The following is a 21,798-nucleotide window of genomic DNA, read 5'->3' as shown; positions in this document are numbered from 1 at the left end:
AAAGGACAAGGGTGGTCTCTCAACTTCTCATTTTCCCTTCCCCTTTGACTTTAGTACCACTAATCTATTCTTGCATGTTTCTCTTCATACAACCCTGACCAATTCAGCTCAGTTGTCCTCACTAGTTATCTTTCCTCTACCCATTCCTTCATATAGGTAATACCATCAGTTATAGTCTTGGTTCTCTTTTAGTCCATCCTGGAGTCCCACAGATTCCCAAGGCTTTTGTCATACACCATATCCTAATGACTTTCAAATGTGAACTGCCAGGGTTCATTTCTCTCTTGAGCTCCAACCCTCTATGCCCAACTGCCTATCTTATTCCAGGTGATTTCCTAAACCTATCATTCTTCTTGTGTTCATTAGTTGAAATTCTTCTATTCAGAAGAATTTCCCCTCTTCAGCTGAAATATAATATGTAGAGAAAAGGCAGGTGAATGCTTATTTATTTATTTCTATTCTGTTTACAGAATACTTTGTTGGTGCCCTAACAACCCCGATAGGGGTCGGTGAATTTACGTATCACTATGCACAGCAAAAGAAACAATCCACCAATGAAAATGTAACCTTCAGAATGGGAGAAAAATATTTTAAAACCATATATCTGATAAGAAGTTAATATCCAAAATATACAAGGAATTCATACAACTCAATAGCAAAAAATACATAAATAATCCAATACAAAAATGAGCAAAGGACTTGAAGACACTTTTCCAAAGAAGACACACAAATGGCCAACAAGTACCTGAAAAGGTGTTCAACATCACTCATCATCAGGAAATAGAAATCAAAACCACAATGAGATATCAGTCACTCCTGCTAAATTGCTGTTATCAAGAAGATAAGGGATAACAAGTGTTGGTGAGGATGTAGAGAAAAGGGAACCCTTGTGCACTGTGGACGGAAATGTAAGTTGATACAGCGTTATGGAAAATAGTATGGAAGTTCCTCAAGAAATTAAAAATAGAACTACCATATAATTCACTGTAGCGTTATTCACAGTAGCCACGACATGGAAGCAACTTGTGTCCACTGATGGATGAAAGGATAAAGAAAAACAATTATATATGTATAATCATTACATATATGAATATTGTTCAGCCATAAAAAAGAAGGAAATCTTGCCATTTGTGACTGTAGATGGATCCTAAAGGCATCATGATAAGAGAAATAAGTCAGTCACAGAAAGACAAATACTGCACGGCATCACTTACATGTGGAATCTAAAGAAAAGCCAAACTCATAGAAACAAAGTAAAATGGTCGTTGCCAGTGGCTGAGGAGGTGATGTAGTCAAATGAGGTGATTGGTCAAAGGGTTCAAACTTCCAGTTATAAGATGAGTAAGTTCTGGGGATCTAATGTTCAGCTTGGTGACTACAGTTAACAATACTGTATTATGAACTTGAAAGTTGCTAGGAGAACAGATCTTAACTCTTCTCACCACACACAAAAGACCTAATTATGGGGAGTGATGGAAGTGTTAACTAACCTTATCATGATAATCATTTTACAAGATTTATATATATCAAATCATCACTTTATACATGCTAAATGTATGCAATTTTATATGTCAATTATAACTCAATAAAGCTGGAAAGAAATTTTTTAAAGTATCACTATGAATTCATGGATTTTAATATACTTAATGCATTTTGGGGTTTTTTTGTTTTTTTTCCGGACGCGCAGGCTCAGCGGCCGTGGCTCATGGGCTCAGCCGCTCTGTGGCATGTGGAATCTTCCCGGACCAGGGCACGAACCCGTGTCCCCTGCATTGGCAGGCGGACCCTCAACCACTGCGCCACCAGGGAAGCCGTACTTAATGCATTTTGATTCAATATAGTCATTATTTTTCAAATTTGTCTCATCTTTGGCCAGGTCAGATTGATGTCTGTGTCCTTTTAACATGACTCCAGCAGTCTTTGATAGCTCCCTTGCTTTCAAACATCATGAAATATCCCAAGTACATTTCTCATATTCCCTGTCCCATATCTGGTTTCTTTTCAGAAGGAATAGTAATATGTGACCACAATCTAAGCACTAGAGGTATTCATTGCTAGTGGATTGCCATTATTTCTAGGCCTTTCTAGTGGACAGGGCTAGGAAATATGTATTTACTTAGGAAAAGAAAAATAAATCCTGTACTTCTAACAATATTTTTTATTGGAATAAAGATATCAAGTTTTTAATTCTTTGATTTTGTTTTTGCATCTCATTTTCTTATTGTGAAAAAAATTGCTTCCCAAAAACACTAATGTAATTACTTGATTTTATCCCAATACACACACAGACATTAAATATTATATAAACTATTGTAATAGCTTCAAAATAACAATATTAGTACAAATACAAACCAACTGAATTCAAGTTATGATATCTTTGCGGGTGTTTTTTCCTTTAGATGTACAGTCAAAGTACAGGGCTTTGAAGTCATAATAATTTTTCTGAAAGGGGTTATACCACTAATTTTATGCAGTTAGGTTCATTTGTTCAAATTTTGCTTTAAACAGGTTTTTAAAAAGATATTTTAAAATTAAATTTTGACTTTTAATTTTGTGAAATAATACTTGTTTCCAAAATAAAAACAATAAAATCTGGTGGAGGTCTGGCTTCCATCCCTGTTTCCTTTCCTTTGTTCCTCCCTCACTTCCTCTAAATGATTAGATTTTATATTTTTCTAAGATATTAGCAAATACATATTCATCTCTCTCCCCCCTCCCATTCCTATACAAAATATAGCATATTATCCAATCCCTTCTGACTCTTTTTTTTTTTAAATTAATTAATTTTATTTTTGGTTGCATTTGGTCTTCATTGCTGCGCATGGGCTTTCTCTAGTTGCGGCGAGCGGGGGCTACTCTTCATTGTGGTGCGCGGGCTTCTCATTACGGTGGCTTCTCTTGTTGCGGAGCACGGGCTCTAGGTGCACGGGCTTCAGTAGTTGTGGCATGCGGGCTCAGTAGTTGTGGTTCACGAGCTCTAGAGCCCAGGCTCAGTAGTTGTGGCGCAAGGGCTTTATTGGTCTGCGGCATGTGGGATCTCCCCGGACCAGGGCTCGAACCGTGTGCCCTGCATTGGCAGGTGGATTCTCAAGCACTGCACCATCAGGGAAGCCCTCCCTTCTGACTCTTGTTTTTTTTTTTTTTTTTTTTTAAACACTATATCATGGAGATCGACTGGCCCTGTGAAGAGATATTCATTATTTCTTTTTATAGCTGCACAGAGCTTCATAAAACAGATGCATCGTAATTTATTTGACTAGTCTCTAGTTAATATTTCAGGAAAACCCAGTCTTTACTAATACAAATAATGCCTATTTCATTTCATATTTGTAATTTTCTTTTTTTTTTCGGTATGCGGGCCTCTCACTGCTGTGGCCTCTCCTGTTGCGGAGCACAGGCTCCGGACACGCAGGCTCAGCGGCCATGGCTCACGGGCCCAGCCGCTCCGCGGCATATGGGATCTCCCGGACCGGGGCACGAACCCGTGTCCCCCGCGTCGGCAGGCGGACTCTCAACCACTGCGCCACCAGGGAAGCCCCTGTCATTGACTTTTGGCAGTTTGAATATAATGTGTCTTGGAGAAAGTCTTTTTGCACTGAGGTGTTCTATTAGCTTCCGTGGACTTGTGTACCCAGTTCCTCCCCCAGGTTCGAGATGTTCTCAGTTATTATTGCTTTAAATCAACTCTGCTTCCTTCTCCCTCTCTTCTCCTTCTGGGATACTAATGTTTTCCTTTCTAATGGAGTTCGATAGTTCTCATAGAATTTCTTTTCTTTTTAGTTGTCTCTTCTCTTTTACCTGTATCATTTCTAGGTTTCTGTCTTTGAACTTGCTAATTCTCTTTTCCATATGGTCTGCTCTATTTCCAATGCTTTCTGTTGTGTTCTTCACCTTATGTATTGAGTTATTCAGCTCCAGAATTTCTGTTTGGTGCTTTTTTAGAGTTTCAACCTCTTTGGTAAAGTATTCCTTCTGTTCATTAATTTCATTCCTGAGTTCACTGAACTGCCTTTCTGAGTTTTCTTGTAGCTTGACTTTCTTCATGACAACTATTTTGAATTCTCTATGAGTTAGCTCACGGTATTCCATGTTACCGTGGTTTTTCATGATGCTTGATGAGTTGTTCCTCAGCCAGTTTTGTTTTACGTGACCCTAATGATTCAGCAGGTTAGTAATTAGGGGCCTTTCTTTTGTTTCCCAGTAGGTGGTGCTATAGCACAAGTTTTTGGTTTCTCTTACTTGAGCTGCCTGCTTGAGAATCAGCACTTTCCACCCTCTACCAGCACTCTCAGAGCTGTTGCTTGGTGCTCTCATTGTGGTTGCTTGTGCCTCTGGGCTCATTGGTGCCTTTGCTGCTAGTGTCACTGGCAAAGCTGCTTGGGGCACCAAGATGGCGGTGCCTCTGCTGTATCTGGGGTCTCCTGCTGCTGTGAGGGGAGGTGGAGGGTGGGGGAGGAACCAGGGTTACAAGTGCCTCTACCATGATCTGGGTGGTTGGGTTTGCGGGCACAGCCACTGAAGGTGGGGGCCTGAGTTCCAGGCACCTCCATGGCTGGAGGGACAGGGTTGCAGGCCCTGCTATTGCTGCTCTCTGGTTCCCTGTGGCTGAAGTCACCGCTGCAGCTGGGAGGCCAGTGTTGGTGAGCACTACCCCCAACGCAACTGGATTCTCTGGGGCTGCAGGTTCGACCTTTGCAGCTGGGGGTCTGGGGTCACAGACATCACCCTTTTTGTTTCCCTGGTTCCACTACTTCCATTTGTTCCATCCACCCACCTTTAGGTGTACAGATGTGTGGAATTCTCTGGCATCCTGATGTGTTTGGTAGAGGCACCTTTGTTGAGTTATGGATGTTTTACTGGTTGTAGATTGATGGGGAGAGGCAAAGGGAGCATCTCATAATGCCATGATGCTGACCAGTTTTTCTAGCTTCTTAAGGTTGAAACTCAGATTGTGATTTTCACCATCTCTTTTTTTTTTTTTTTTTCGGTACGCGGGCCTCTCACTGCTGTGGCCTCCCCCGTTGCGGAGCACAGGCCCCAGACGCGCAGGCTCAGCGGCCATGGCTCACGGGCCTAGCCACTCCGCGGCACGTGGGATCCTCCCAGACCGGGGCACGAACCCGTGTCCCCTGCATTGGCAGGCGGGCTCTCAACCACTGCGCCACCAGGGAAGCCCCACCATCTCTTTTAAAGCAAGTATTATTTAAAGCTCTAATTGCCCCCTAAATATCTCCAACTATTTCGGGGTTTTCCAGATATTTTTCTGTTATTTATTTCTAATTTAATTCCATTATTGTTAGAAAATATAATGCCTGATTTCAGTCTTTTAAAATTTATTGGGACTGGTTTCATAGACCAGCATATGGTTTATCTCGGTGAGCAAATCATGTACATTTAAAAAGTATGTATATTCTATAGAGTGCAGTGTTCTATGAGATACTGATAAGGTCGAGGTGGTTGATAATGCCATTCAGATATCCTGGGTCTTTACTAAATTTTAATCTAGAACTTAAATTGCTAAGAGAAGAAGTTTGAAAGCTCCAACTGTTATTGTGAATATTTGTCTACTTCTCTTTTCAGTTCTGTCATTCTTACCAGACTTCAGTTGATGTCTGTAGTCAGTTTTTGAGGCTTACATAGCTCAAAAATTTGCTCTACACATGTGTTTCAGGTGCCAGCTGGAAGTATGGGCAGTTTATACACAGAATTTGGTCTTCTACCTGACTCCGCTCCTTCTTGGGATTTCCTTTTTGGACGTCCTCCTACTTTCCAGCTGTTGTAGTTGTCCTATACTCTGTCTTCTGGTTTTTCAAGCCAGTAAGACTGAGGGTGACAACTGGGGCCTGTCCTCAAGTGAAAATCCATAAAAGTGGAAAACTCACTGAGTCCCATTTCTTTCTCATAAGCATTGACTCCTCTCCAGTATATGCCTTTTTTGGTGTTCTCCTGTATCTTCAGGGGCTTATTTTTTTCTATTTGGTTCATAGTTTGCAGTTTTTGCCTTGGTTCAATGGGAAATACTCAGCTATTATTGGAAGCAGAACCTGTTATTTTCCTACTAATCTCTATAGGATCTGTACTGATTTCTCTCATTCCTGGTATTGGTAATTTGCGACTCTCCCACCTTCTTTTTGGCTGCTCAGTTAAACTAGAGGTTCACCCATTTTACTAAACTTTTAAAAGAACCAGCTTTTATATTCAGTTGATTTCCAAAATTGTCTTTCTTTCCTTTCTACTATTTTTGTTTTCCCCTGATTTCTTAAAGTGGAAGCTTAAATAATTTAATTTAGACTTTCCTTCTTTCCTAATATAAACATGGAAAGTTATAATTTTTCCCTCTAAGCACTGCTTTAACTGCATTCCACAGCTTTTGATATGTTTTAAAATTTTTATTCATTCGAAATATTTTTCAGTTTCCCTTGTGATTTCTTCTTTGACCCATGGGTTATTCAGAAATATGTTGTTTAATTTCAAAATACTTGGAGTTTTCCCAAATAGCTTTCTGATACTGATTTCTAATTTAATTATATTATGGTTAGATAACATACTGTGCATGATTTCAATCTATTTAAATTTATTGAAACTTGTTTTATGAACCAGCATAATAATGAGTATTCTGTGCACTTATAAAAGTATATTTTGGTTTTTGTGAAGTGTTTTATAAACATCAATAGGTCAAGTTGTCACCCACTGTAATTGTTGATTTTTCTAATTCTTCTTTCAGTTTTTGTTTCATATATATCAAACCTCTGCTATAAGTTACATACAAGTTTAGGATTATTATATCTTCTTGATGATCTAACCTCTTTATCATTATAAAACATCCCTATTTTCAACAACCAGCGTATTTGAACTGATACAGCTTTATAACAAAACTATAGTAGATCCATGCAATTTCCCATAAAAAACATATAGAGCAAGCATAGACTTTGGATTAAAGGTGACATTTTGTTAGAGATTGCAAAGAACTTTTCCAGGTTTAAAACTGAGGGAATTACCATGGAATTTCTTATAAACAAACTAGTCAGGACTCAATTTCATGATGATAGTATGTAAGATAAGTAAGAAAGGACATTCATTCCAACCTAGCTAATGCTAATTTTATTAGTGTCTTTGTGGTAAATATTGTCTAGTTTGCACTTATTTTTATGACAAGATGTAATGGCCTGCTCAATTATTTTCTCAAAGTATCTGTGTCAAAATTTTCCCTGTTTTCTTTCAATAGCTGGATACTTCCTTAACATGCTAAGTGATATGTACCTCAGTCCCCACAACTAGCTACATACGTAGTGGGAAAATTCTAGCAATATCCCATTAAAGGTAGGAATAAGACAAGGAAGCTCACTGTCTTCACTATTATTAAATATTTTTACTGGAAATACTAGCTAATGCAATTAGATATGAGAAATTAGAGGTAGAAAATTTGGAAAGGATTAGGTAAAACTATAACCATTTCAATGATATGATTGCAATCCTAGAAAATCTAAAAGAATCAACTCCAAACAATAAGGCATCGTAGTAATAACTAACATTTTTGAGCACTAACATTACCATCTCTATTTTAACTCATTTAATCATCATACTATCTCTCAGAAAACAATAAGAAAATGTATTAGATATCCCTAGAAGAAGTTCAGAAAGAGGGTGAGTTCCAGGTTTGGAATGGTAATCCATCACTTCATGCAGTGGTCCTCAGCATCAGCTTTACTCCCTTGGGGCTGCCAGATGGCTGCCGGTGTCAGTGTTGGGCTAGAAGTTTCCATGTCAAGAGGAGAATGTGTTGGAAACTTTCTTGTAAGCATGAATCAATACCATATCAATACCATAGATAGTACATGTATATAATCTAGTTTTCTAATGCAGATGTGTGATCAAGAATTTGAAGACCACTGCCTTGGACTAAACTTGGTTAGTCTGGTTATGGAACACATCAAATTTAGGTGACTCACCAATTGTGAGACTCATTGATTTGTGGAGGAAAGGTACTTGTGAGATAGGCTGGAAACTGGGACCCTTTACTGGAGTGCTTGGTCTCATTTTCTGGAGCAATAGAATACAGAGAAACTATAAGGGACTAAAAATAAACTGCACACATGTGCAGTTGGGGCAATTATGAACAATAAGATACAAAAAGTCCACAAACCGACGGCCACTTCTGAGGTGCTGTGAGCAGAAGAAGGGTACTGCACGTGATCCCTGCACACAGCACCACCAAAGGGGTGGGCAGACCACCTAAACTATGCCTCCTGCCCAGCCCACGGACCTGGCCTCCTTGTTACCCCATTTAAAGACCCAAACAGCTCATTCTGCTGCACCTGTTTCTTGTTTTCACTCCTTCCTGCTGCAGCAGGAGCCCCACAAAGCCTTGCCTAGAATTCTCCTCTGGCCTTTACCAATTTCTACTGATTAAAGAGTCTAAGGGCCTGGGTCGTAGGTTAACACTCCAAGCTTGACATTGAAAAAGTAAAGGATGACGTTATTACTAGTGACGATAGCAATGGAATGATCAAGATGAAAACAATAATAACTAGCATTTATTGAGCACTTACAAAGTGCCAGACTATTCGGAGCGCTTTACATCCTCAGGACAAATCTATTAGGTAAATACTACTATTAATCCATTTTACTAGTAAACTCCATGCGAACAGAGAACATTAGTTTTTTTTTTTCTCAGCAATGCATTACCTGGAGCACAGTAATAATTTAATAAATATTTAATGAATAAAAAAATGAGTATTGCCAAATTTCTCAGCCGAATAGGGCAAGATGAACTTTAATGCCAGAGCCGGGGTCATATGGCCCGGGGTTTCGCATACTTGGAGGTGAACCAAAGCACCAGATCCCTGCGAGGGACAACACGAAACAGCGGTTTAAATTTCCTCGGCAACCGCTGCTGGACTGAATTTATGTTGCAGGCTAACGGAGCGCAGAAAACAAAAAACGGAGATTTGAGGAGACAAACCTCCTCCCGGCTGGCGTACGAGTTTCCGAGAAGCCTGGCAGCTAAGTTAATTTCAGCGCGGGACCCGGAACTGGGGGGATCCGCACTCCTCCAGCTACACTCGCGTCCCGACTCTCTAGCCGCGCGAGGAGGCTACGCCGGAAGTCTCGACTGCTCCTCGAGGAGTGTGGCCACCCGCCGGCTTTTACCCCGCCCACTCCCCACGCCCCACGCCCCACGCCCCACGTCCGGAAGGAGTCGTCACGCTTGCCGCGGCGTGGTACTTCTACGGAGGACAGGTTAGCGTCCCCGCGGGAGATAGAGTCGGGTCCCTCTCACCCCAGAAGCTTTTGTTCCCGTAGTCCTGAAGGCTGCGTTTGCACGCCGGGTGGGCTGCTGCAGGGGGAGCCCCTCAGGGGCCACCTTGCTGTCGTCGCCGGGTCGCCACCTCCCGCAACAGCGTGGTTGGCGCCTGGGGGCCCGTGGTGGGCTTAGCGCCTCGGGATGCTACAAGGTTCCCCTCCTCCGCTCCCCTTTGTAGCTAACGGTGGCCTAGCCCTGTGGTCCTTGCTGAGCGTTCCCAGGAGCACATTTGTGAAGAGGTGGGGTCCTGTCGAAGAGGTGGAACGGGGCATTTTGTCGGTGGTCCCAAGTTACAACAGTCTGAGGAGGACCTTGCCCAGATGATTGTAGAAAGGAATTTTCTGGCTCGGTGGTCTTAATAGTTTTTGTCTCGTCACATTTGAGCTCCATACAGGGGCTGACGATAGAAGTGATTTTCAGTGTAAGTGATTTTCAGGTGTTTGTGTAAGTGTGTGTGATAGTCTGTGCCTGTGTGTGTGTGTGTGTGTGAGAGAGAGAGAGAGGGAGGGAGGGGGGAGAGAGCACGAGCGCTCGGTAGCTGTGTGTAATTTTAAAAATCCATAAATATATTTTGCTTCTCCTGGTCTCTTCCCCTAATTCCTCCTTACTCTCACCTGAGCGGTGTTTCTCTACTTCACCTTTGGATAGCAGTAGCAATTCTCTACCTAGGCTTTACACATTTAAAACACAGATCTGACCGTGTTAATCCTCTGCTTAAAATCTTACCGGTCTTTCCATTGTTTCAGGATAATACAAATTCCCTAGGCTGGCTTCAAGACCCTTCAAGGTCTTGATTCTGCTGAGTTTTTCAGCCTCATCTCCTTTCATGGAAGCACACACACTGTTTGTCCCCTATCATGCCAACCTGCAGTAGTTTCATCTCTTTGGCTATGACAAGGTTTTATAATGGTTTACCCACATTTGGTAATTTATTTTTTCCATTCAGTCAAGATTTATTGAATTCCTGATATTGCGGGCACTGTTTTAGGAGCTGGGGATATAATGTGGAAAAAAAACCCAACCCAACCTATAGTCCTTTTGAAAAATAACAGCTTGACTGAGATATAGTTCACATACCGTAGAATTATAAAATACACATAAATTTTTAGTGCATTCACAAAGTTGTGCAACCAACACCCCAATCAATTTAAAAACATTTTCATCACTTCCAAAAGAAGCCCTGTACCCATTAGCAGGCTCTCCTGATTTCCTCCTTACCCCACCCCACTCGTAGACCTAAGGAACTGTTAATCTACTGAATATATATTCAGCTATTCTGGACAATTCATATAAATGAAATCATAAAGTATGTGACGTTTTTGATTGTCTTTCACTTAACATTCATGTTCATCCATGTTGTAGCATGTATCAGCACTTCATTCCTTTTTATTGCTAGATAATATTTCATTGTATGGCTATACCACGATTTATTTATCCATTGGTCAGTTGATGGACATTTGGGTTGTTTTGGCTCTTACAAATAATGTTACTGTGAACATTCATGTACAAGTTTTTGTGTGAACGTCATGATTTCATTTCTCTTGGGTATATACCTAAGAGTAGAATTGCTGGGTTGTATGGTAATTCTACGTTTAACATTTTGCGGAAATGCCAGACTTCTTTAAAGCAGCTGCACCATCTTATATTCCTGTAAGCGGTGTATGAAGGTTCTAATTTCTTCCCATCCTTGCCAACAATTGTCATTATCTGCTTTCTTTTTTTTTTCTTAAATTCAAGCCATCCTAGTGGGTGTGAAGTGGTATCTCATTGTGGTTTTGATTTGTAGTTCCCTGATGCCTAATGACAGTTAAGCGTCTTTTCATGTGCTATTGGCCATTTGTATATCTTCTTTGGAGAAATGTCTATGCATATTCTTTGCCCATTTAAAAATTTGGTTATTTGCTTTTTATCATTGAGTTGTAAGAGTTCTTTATATATTCTAGGTCCAAGGCCCTTATCAGATATATGACAGTTATGTGGATTATGCTGTAGTTCCTGTAAATGGAAAACACATGAGGTTAATTTTTACTCTTCCTAGAGACCATGTTATAGATCTGCGGAGTAATTTAGAGTGAATTACTATGTGTGAAATACTGGGCCCAGGAAAACTGATGGGAAGAACCTGTGAGCAGCATTTTAAGATTTGAAAAATGCAGCAAGTGGAAACAGTTTATATAATTTTCCCATTCCCTACTGAGTTTTGTCTTTTCCGTATTGATTTGTACGAGTTCTTTGTGTAGAGATATTAACCTATTGACTGTTAGATATGGGGCAGATATTTTCAGTCTATTTGCTTGTAAACTTTGTTTTTGTATCTTTTACTATGCTAAAGCTTTACGTTTCTGTATAGTCAAAGACTGTCCGTCTTTTCCTTTAAAAGGCTTCTGGGGTACTGATGTAGTTTGGGATATCCTATTCTTAAATGATGGGAGTTACAGAAACCGACACAGTAGTTCCCTGCTTAGTGTGACATCTGAGTCCATGGTACTATATTTAACTTTACAGGCAGGCCTTATTTTATTGTGCTTCATTCTGTTGTGCTTCGCAGTTACTGTGCTTTTTACAAATGGAAGGTCCCTGGCAAACGTGCATCGAGCAAGTCTATTGGTGCCATTTTTCCAACAGCGTTTGCTCACTTGGTGTTTCTGTGTCACATTGTGGTCATTCTCACAACGTTTCAAACTTTTTCATTATTATTATATTTGTTATGGTGATCTGTCATCAGTGATCCTTGATGTTACCATTGTAATTGTTTTGGGGTGCCGTGAACCGTGCCCATATAAGACAGTGAACTTAAATGAGAAATGTTATGTGTGTTGTGACTGCTCCACCAATTGACCGTTACCCCGTTTCTCCCTCTCCTTGGGCTTCCCTATTCCCTGAGACACAACAATATTGAAATTAGGCTAATAACCCTGCATTGGCCTTTAAGTGTTCAAGTGAAAACAAGTATTGCACTTCTCTCACTTTAAGTCAAAAGCTAGAAATGACAAGCTGGTGAGGAAGGCGTGTCAAAAGCCTAGATAGAAAGCTAGGCTTCTTGCACAAAACAGTTAGCCAAGGTGTGAATGCAAAGGAGAAGTTCTTGAAGGAGATGAAAAGTGCTACTCCAGTGAACACAAATGATTAGAAAGCGAAACAGCCTTATTGCTGATATGGAGAAAGTTTTAGTGGTCTGGATAGAAGATCTAGCCAACCACAGCACTCTCTTAAACCGAAGCCTAACTTCAGAGCAAGGCCCTAACTCTCCTCAATTCTGTGACGGCTGAGAGAGGTGAGGAAGCTGCAGAAAAGTTTGAAGCCAGCAGAGGTTGGTTCATGAGGTTTAAGGAAAGAAGCCGTCTTCATAACAAAAGTGCAAGGTGAAGCAACAAGTGCTGATGTAGAAGCTGTAGCAAGTTATCCAGAAAATCTAGCTAAGGTAATTAATGAAGGTAGCTACACTAAACAGTGGATTTTCAATGTAGATGAAACAGCCTTATCTTGGAAGAAGATGCCATCCGGGACTTTTATAGTTAGAAATCAATGCTTGGCCTCAAAGGACAGGCTGACTCTGTTAGGGGCTAATGCAGCTGGTGACTTTCGGTTAAAGCCAGTGCTCATTTACCATTCCGAAAATCCTAGGGCCCTTAAGAATTATGCTAAATCTACTCTGCCTGTGCTCTTTAAATGGAACAACAAAGCCTGGATGACATCACATCTGTTTACAATATGCTTTACTGGCTGTTTTAAGCCCACTGTTGAGACCTACTGCTCAGAATAAAAGAGTCCTTTCAAAGTACTGCGGCTCATTGACAATGCACCTGGCCACCCAAGAGCTCTGATGGAGATGTACAATGAGATTAATGTGGTTTTCATGCCTGTTAGCTATTCTGCAGCATATAGATCAAGGGGTAATTTCGACTCTCAAGTCTTGCTATTTAAGAAATACATTTTGTAAGGGTAGAGCTGCCAGAGATGGTGATTCCTCTGATGGACCTGGGTGAAGTCAATTGAAAACCTTCTGGAAAGGATTCACCATTTTAGTTGCCATTAAGAACATTGATGATTTATAGGAAGAGGTAAAAATATTAACAGGAATTTGGAAGAAGTTGATTCCAAACCTCATGGATAACTTTGAGGGGTTCAAGACTTCAGTGGAGGATATAACTACAGATGTGGTAGAAAGAGCAAGAGAGCTAGAATTAGAAGTGGAACCTAAAGATGTGAGTGAACTGCTGTGATCTCAGAATAAAACTTTAGTGGATGAGGAGTTGCTTCTTATGGATGAGCAAAGAAAGTGGTTTCTTGAGATGGAATCCACTCCTGGTGAAGATGCTGTGAAGATTGTTGAAATGATAACAAAAGATTTAGAATATTACATAGACTTAGTTGATAAATCAGTGGCAGGGTTTGAGAGGATTGGCTCCAATTTTGAAAGAAGTTCTCCTGTGGGTAAAATGCTGTCGAACAGCATTGCCTGCTGTAGAGATCATTTGGGAACGGAAGAGTGAATCGATGCGGCGGACTTCATTGTTGTCTTGTTTTAAGAAATGGCCACGGCCACCCCAGCCTTCAGCATCCACCACCCTGATCAGTCAGCAGCCACCAACACCAACGCAAGACCCTCCACCAGCACGAAGATTACAACCGTCTGAAAGCTCACATGGTGGTTAGCATTTTCTAGCAATAAAGTATTTTAAAATTATGTACATTGGCTTTTTTTAAGATACGATGCTATTGCACACTTAATAGACTGCAGTATAGTATAAACATAACTTTTTTTTTTTTTTTTTTGTGGTACGCGGGCCTCTCACTGTTGTGGCCTCTCCCTTCGCGGAGCACAGGCTCCGGACGCGCAGGTTCAGCGGCCATGGCTCACAGGCCCAGCCGCTCCACGGCATGTGGGATCTTCCCGGACCGGGGCACGAACCCGTGTCCCCTGCATCGGCAGGCGGACTCTCAACCACTGCGCCACCAGGGAAGCCGTAAACATAACTTTTATAGGCACTGGGAAACCAAAAAATTTGTGTGACTCACTTTATTGCAATATTAGCTTTGTTGTTGTATTCTGGAGCTGAACCCACAATATCTCCAAGGTGTGCCTATAGAGCATTCATTGTTTCAGACACTTGTGCCTCCCTGTCTCTCTGCCTTGAAAAATATGCTAAAATCTGCTTCAGCTTTATTGGTTCATTTAATTTTCTATTTCAAACGGACTCCTAGAAGTTATTTCCTTATTCTCATCGTCATGTTTAGTCTACTGCATTAGATTTGTGAGAGCTGTATTGTACAGTTGGTCATCAAATAGTAGGTACTTATTACATGCCAGCAGAAGTTTATTTGAAGATTTTATGTGTGCAGAGCTTGAATGTAACTGCTGGTTCTGTATTGATTGGGGCATGCTGGGAACAGTAGTTTTATAAAATCCTGTTAACGTTATTTTAGTGTTTGTTTTTCCCATTTCATTGGTTTAAAGGTAGTAGTAATTCAGGTATTTTTAGGGTCTCTGAACATTTTGAGTAACTGAGGAGAGCTATATACTGTGTATCTCCTTAGAAAATTTGCATTTCTATTTTACATGCAATATCTAGGGCTTCATTGTTTCCCTATGGCCTGATTTGTTAGGAGGACTCTGTGTTTCTTGCTCTAGTGTTTGTTTTTTTTTAAATTGTGGTAAAATGTACAGAACATGAAACTTAGCATTCTAACCATTTTAAGTGTACAATTCATTGACATTAAGTACATTCACGTTGTTGTGCAACTGTCACCACCATCCTCTCCAGAACTTTCATTTTCCTAAACCGAAACCCTGTATACCTGTTAAATAATAACTCCCCGTTCCCCCCTCTCTCCAGCCCCTTGTAACCACCATTCTACCTTTTGCCTCTGGAATCATAAAATATTTGTCCTTTTGTGTCAGATTTATTTCATTTTGTATAATGTCTTTAAGGTTCATCCATATTGTAGCATATTGCAGAATTTTCTTCCTTTTTAAGGGTAAATAATATTCCATTGTATGCATATATCATATTTTGTTTATCCATTTATTAGTTCATAGACATTTGGGTTGTTTACATCTTTTGGCTATTATGACTAGTGCTTCTATGAACATTGGTACAGTTATCTCTGAGCTCTTTTGAGTGTGTACCGTAAGTGGAATTGCTGGGTCATAGGATAATTCTCTGTTTAATATTTTGAGGAACATTCATATGCTTCAGTGTTTTTGTCATTCACATAAAATATGAGATTTAAATAAAATGTGTAATTTAGGCAAGTATTAATTACCACATTTACCTTTCTAAAACTATAAATTCAAAGAGCCATCTCCTAGTTGAAGGGATGTAGGGGTTTTTGTCTTAGGACTTGGAGATCTTGGAGTTTTAAAATTATGTACTAGAATTCAGATTAAATAACAGGTTTATCTGGATAGGTTCCCAAATCCTAAACTTCTTTATGATCTAAGCTCCTGTTTTTTTTTTTTGTTTTGTTAACTCTGTGTATTCAGTCTTTTTGGGCAAATTACTCATCATGGCAGATGGTAAGATGGAGGTGAGTTCGCATACTTGTTGCAAAGTTCTGGATTGTTCTGTTACCCTTCTGCTGCTTTAGTTGGATACTCTGGCAGTTACTCAGGTATGCTGTGAATACTGCTGCTTCTGACAAGCAAGTTCACCTCTGCCGGTGCAAAGGTATCCATGTCATTAACTAGTGAAGGATGGGAAATGGCCACTATTATTCTGTTATTACTGTACAAGCATTTTTTCAACGATTCCCCTGATGTTGGAAGTGTAAGTTGTTTTGGGTACGGGGATCCCTCTCAGTAACTGGCCTCCCTGAGATAAATGGGGAAGTGTAGATAGACAGCAGTATAACTCAACCAGATCTTAGAAAACTAAGATCTCATGCCTGCCAAACCCTCCCTCTTCCCCTTCCCATCATTTGCAACATCTTTCATACACTCCTGTTTAGTATTTCCTCATCACTGTTACAGCCCACACCCCATGGTAAACAGCATGCGTATTATCAGGAGAGATGGAAGGAACAAATATGTTAATGTGACTTTTGTTCTCAGTTTGCGTCCATTTGTCATCTGGGCTCTCACCTGATCGTCCATCTTGTGGGCTCTTGGCACCTTATGGCATTTGGCATCTACAGATGCACTAGAAAGGTCCCCAAATGCATTTGGATGCTCCAGACTCTTGGAACTTGAATATAACTTAGATTTGTATGTGATTTCCCTAGCGTCCAGCAAATACCAAGCTACATAGATGCTGAGTACCCACCTTGGCCTGTTTATGCCTCAGCTCTTTGAGTGAGACAAAACACAGTCCCATAAAAATGCCTTTGTAAGATTTTTTTTTTTGAGGTTACCAGACAAAGGTGAATATTAATTCCTAGTTTTTGGTAATAGATTGTTACCTTTCATTAGACTTTTCGATACTAGGGATTTACTTCGAGTGTACGTCAGTAGCCTTTAGAAACACTTCCAGGTCCATATTTAAATATTTCAACATGCTTATGTTAGATTAGGACCTTTCAAATTTTATTTGGGCCACAGGCCTTTGGGCTATAAATGGCAAAACTATTGAATTTTATGTGAATACTTTTGCATTTTAACTTTATGATTTTTTCTCCTTTCTATAAACATATGGCACTATTTTTATTCTCTTAGTCTGCATCTGTCTTTTAACAATTATCATATAGTAAAATTGACTGTTTCACCTTTTGGTTTAGTTCTGTGAATTTTTATTTTTTTAATAAATTTATTTTACTTTAGTTTTGCCTGTGTTGGGTCTTTGCGGCTGCACGCAGGCTTTTAGTTGCGGTGAGCGGGGGCTACTCTTCGTTGTGGTGCACAGGCTTCTCATTGCGGTGGCTTCTCTTGTTGCGGAGCACGGGCTCTAGGCGCGTGGGCTTCAGTAGTTGTGGCACGTGGGCTCAGTAGTTGTGGCTCGTGGGCTGTAGAGCACAGGCTCAGTAGTTGTGGCTCACGGGCTTAGTTGCTCGGCCGCATGTGGGATCTTCCTGGATCAGGGCTTGAACCTGTGTCCCCTGCATTGGCAGGTGGATTCTTAACCACTGTGCCACCAGGAAGCCCCTTAGTTCTGTAGATTTTAATACATGTATAGATTTGTGTAACGGCAACTATAACCAAGGTATACCTCACCTCAAAAACTACCGTGTGCTATCTCTTCACCATCACCTTTCCCTTACCCAGGTAAGCAAAACCAAAAAAGTAAATGTCATTTTGTGCTTTTTATTTAGGGAAACAGTAAGGTTGTGTCCCTTTTTTTTTCTCTTTACCAGTGATTTTTATCCAAATGTGATGGGGCTAAAAAGGATAAAATAAACATAATCCCTTTTCATTTTCTTTCAGAAACTTGCAGACTTTCTCACAAACTTGATTAGGAATAAAAACATTTTCCTTGTGATTCCTTCCAGAAGGTGGCAGTGTTGTGCTATAATAGGACGTAAAGATCGTCTGCTGGAAAATATCAATAATTAAGTTTTTACTTCAGGAAAACAGGACAGTTAATTAAGAATTAACATTTAACTCTAGAATCTGTTTTCTTTGGATCCGTTCCAAAGTCTGTCTTATTTCTAGCAAAGCAGTCTGTGGATAAAATCATCCTTTAATTCTTTCATATTTGTTTTCAAATAGTTTTAAATGTTTGCAGAGGTACGAGTTAACTTTAAGGTTAACCTTTGTGGCAAGAATAACTCCAGTGTTATGGATGAATCTGTGAGTCACAGAATCAGTCGTATCAGTGAGACCTCAGGTGTTTTATATTTCAACCTTCTTTGTCGCAGGTAGGAACTCCATCTGTAACATCCCTCACAGCTGGTGGCATTAATTAATCAGCAGATGGAGCAGATGCAGAAGAAACAGATTTTGATTGCCAGCATCCTGAGTTTGAAGCTTTAATGGAGATACTCAGTGAGAAATGATGAAGTGGAGCTTGTGAGACATTCACACTTAGGTGACTCACAGGTTTTCAAACCTAATCCACTCGAAAAGGGATTCCCTTTCTCCTTATACTTCCATCAGTTTACATCTGACAGTATATACTTCCCTGGGCACTGGGTCCACCATTTATCCAGATGCTCATGCAGGGTACTTGGGATCATCTTTAAGACCTCTCAGCATTCTCTTATTTCTGCCTCTCAGGTAGAATTTCTCAAACCTGGTTACTTCATTTCTACCTCTGTCATCCTAGTCCACACAACCTTTCTCTCTCACCTGGATATTGCTTTCTAATTGGTATGCCCAAATGTGTTAATACTTTATTTTTCACACAAAAGATATTCTAAAAAATATAAAATCTGATCACGTCAAACTCCTGCTTGAAACTCTTCTATGGTTTGCCTTTATACTTAGAATAAACCTGAAATATTTAACTTGATCCACAACAATCCTCCCTTCCAGCCCCACCCCCTGATCTGGCCTCTGCTTACTGCTACAGCCTCACATCATGTCAGTTCCCTTGTTCACTGTGCTCCGTCCTCTCTTTATTCCTTGATTGGAGGAGGGGAGGAGAATAGAACAGGGAGACCTGTTTTTAAGCCAACATGCATTTTAGGTAAAGAAATTATGGCTTAGTAATTAAAGTTTGTGGCTCATGGGGACATTTTCATAGCAATCAAGAACTCATCGCTTTGTCACTTTTCAACACCTCAACATAAATCTAGGGATAAATGCACACCTCAGTTCAGATTCTATGTGGGGAAAAAAAATTATATTCTGACTAAGAAAAGGAAATTTAGGACCAGGCAGCCATTACCTCTTATATTCCAAGTGTGGCTAATCCTTTGTATTTGAGAGCTTTCACTCAGTGTGTCTAAAATGACTCTATTTTTGTAATTTCATCCTTCTAGCGTTTAATTATGCATTCTTTGTTTTTCACGTGTGTGAGTCTTGCCTCAGCAACCAGTTGGACCACACCACCATCTGGGGCTTAGATGCTATTGGTGGCATCCCGAATAAGTGATAGTTGTGCAGCCTGTTCTTGAGTTTCTTGCTTCCCAGGGCAGTTCATTCCTTTTTGGGATAGTTTTGTCTGTTAAGAAGTCCTTCTCTATCTTGTACCAGATCTCTGGTTTGCAGTTTTCCCACACTGGTTCTAACTTTCCTTGGAGGCATAGAGAACAAGCCTAACTTCTCTTCCGCCATTAGCTCTTTAGCTGTTGAAGTAGCTTTTGTAGCTCCCAGCATATTCCCCTTGATAAACCTTCTCAGCTTCTTCAAGTATTTCTCAGTGTTTTCACTCTTCTGGGCACTTTCTACTGACTGTCTTCTAGTTTAGTGTTTGAAAGTGTGTTTTGAGACTACCTGTGACACAGTCACTTAAGATACTTGTTAAAAATGAAGACTCCTGTTGGATTCAGATGGTAGATTGACTTCTGATCTTGCTGCCTATTGAAACCCCACTAAAACTAGTAAAGATCCAAAGGACAGAATGTTAGGAAAGGAGATAAGAACAATACAATTTGAAAAACTGAAAAGCCCAAGCAAGAGTGAATGGAAATTTATCTCGACCCCCAAGAATCATAACCTGTAAATTGGCAGAAGGAAAAACTGAAACTAATTATATTTACCCTGTAAATCCTCAAGAAGCTCAAGAACTGGGCAGTGCCAGGTATTCCTGGAAATTGGGATACGAGGGAGATAAAATTAGGAAGACTGGGTGAATATTGCTGATTAGTAACTCCCAATGGATGCTGTTCACCTTGGGACAAGATGCTGAGGCTCAAAGCAATGATCTCTGGATAGAGTAGCATTTCCTTACGGGAAGGCATTCCTAGAATTTCTCAGGAAATTTTATGTTTATTCGAATCTCAAATCCTGAGGAAAGTCATTTAAAAAGTCAGGAAAATAAAAAAGGATTTAAAAATTTCCCAAGAATTAAAGCTTAACATATTATTGGATACCATTGGTTCTGAGAGTTCCACTGGCATCAAGTGGAAAGCAAGAAAGGGGCATGCTGACACTGAGTAGAAAGTAAAGGTCTAGGAACTGAGCCAGAAACATCTGGGAGAAAAGCATCATGGTTTAATCAGTTGGTCTTACTCATAGTTGTTGCCATCTTATAAATATGTTTTCATGCTCTACCTGCTGCTAACAGGTATTCTTATAAGTAAAATAAGTTTATATGAATTATAAATCCTATGAGTGGTGTCCCAAGAAATAACAAATTTGGGAACAAAATAAATCTGTAAACTGGCAGTTACAATATAATATTCTGCGTAGTACTGTTAACCTTGCTATGAGATCTCAATGTTGTATATATAAATATTGCCCAATAATGTTTGTTGGTGTTTTCAAGTTCAGCATATTCACTGATAGACTGTGGGTTTTTTTTTTTTTTGGAAATAACAGAGGAATTGAAAAGAAGGTTTGAAAGTTTTTGTGGAATACTCCAATATGAAATGAGAACTTAATCTAAAAGCTGAAATAGTAAAAGCAATATTTCAAAGCAAAACCAAAACCAGAGTAAGCAGACAAAATAGATTGTTGTAAAAAAAAAATAGTTTATATGAAGCAATGTGTACCCTAACACTCAACTTGAGGGATGCTTTTTGATACACTCTGAATTTGACCAATGTCAACACAAATGAATGAAATTTTTCTGCATCTGGAATATTATGAAAGACTATTGAACAGCACATGATTAAAAAATTTCATTTTTAGAATGATAACTTCTAAATATTTATAGTACTTCAACTTTTACAAGGATTTTTATTTGGGATTTATTTTGTATTAATGTTTCTTTTATAAGGTCTTTTTTTCCCCTCAGATTTCTTGAGGTATAATCGATGTATAACATGCAAGTTTAAGATGTACAGCGTGATGCCATTTGTAGCAACATGGATGGACCTGGAGATTATCATATTAAGTGAAGTAAGTCAGACAGAGAAAGCCAAATACCATATGATATCACTTATATGTGGAATCTAAAAAAAAAAACGTGATACAAATGAACTTATCTATAAAACGGACTCTCAGAGTTAGAGAATGGTTACTGGGGAGAAGGGTGGCGGGGGGAGGTATAGAATAGATTGGGAGTTTGGGATTGACAGGTACACACTGCTTTATTTAAAATAGATAACCAATAAGGACTTACTGTATAGCACAGGGAACTCTGCTTAATATTCTGTAATAACCTAAATGGGAAAAGAATTTGAAAAAGGATAGTTACATGTATATGTATAACTGAATCACTTTGCTGTACTCCTGAAACTAGCACAACATTGTTAACTATACTCCAAAATAAAAAAAAGATGTACAACGTGATGATTTGGAACACGTGTATTTCGAAATGATTGCTACAGTAGGGTTAGTTAATACCTCTGTCACCTCACATAATTACCATTTGTGTGGGTGTGTGGTGAGAACATTTAAGATCTACTCTTTTAGCAACTTTAAAGTATATAACACAGTATTGACTGTAGTCACTATGCTGTACGTTAGATCCCCAGAATTTATTCATCTTATAATTGGAAATTTGTACCTC

General features: G+C 39.7%; 1 protein-coding gene across 2 annotated transcripts in view; it reads left to right on the top strand.

The window, feature by feature from the left end:
- Positions 1–9,091: 9,091 nt before the first annotated feature.
- The window catches only part of LOC132524858 (cytochrome c oxidase assembly factor 1 homolog), a 100,960-nt gene continuing 88,253 nt past the window's right edge, over positions 9,092–21,798 (top strand). The window contains exon 1 of one of the 2 annotated variants that reach the window (XM_060157366.1): positions 9,092–9,240. The gene's annotated coding sequence lies outside the window, so the exon portion shown is untranslated. The remainder of the gene's footprint in view (positions 9,241–21,798) is intronic. The other variant, XM_060157364.1, reaches the window with a different exon arrangement.

This window comes from Lagenorhynchus albirostris, chromosome 8, assembly GCF_949774975.1.
Source record: "Lagenorhynchus albirostris chromosome 8, mLagAlb1.1, whole genome shotgun sequence".
In the NCBI taxonomy this organism is placed as follows: Eukaryota; Metazoa; Chordata; class Mammalia; order Artiodactyla; family Delphinidae; genus Lagenorhynchus; species Lagenorhynchus albirostris.
Note: the sequence above shows the minus strand (reverse complement) of the source record. Positions and strands in the feature narration are given on the sequence as shown.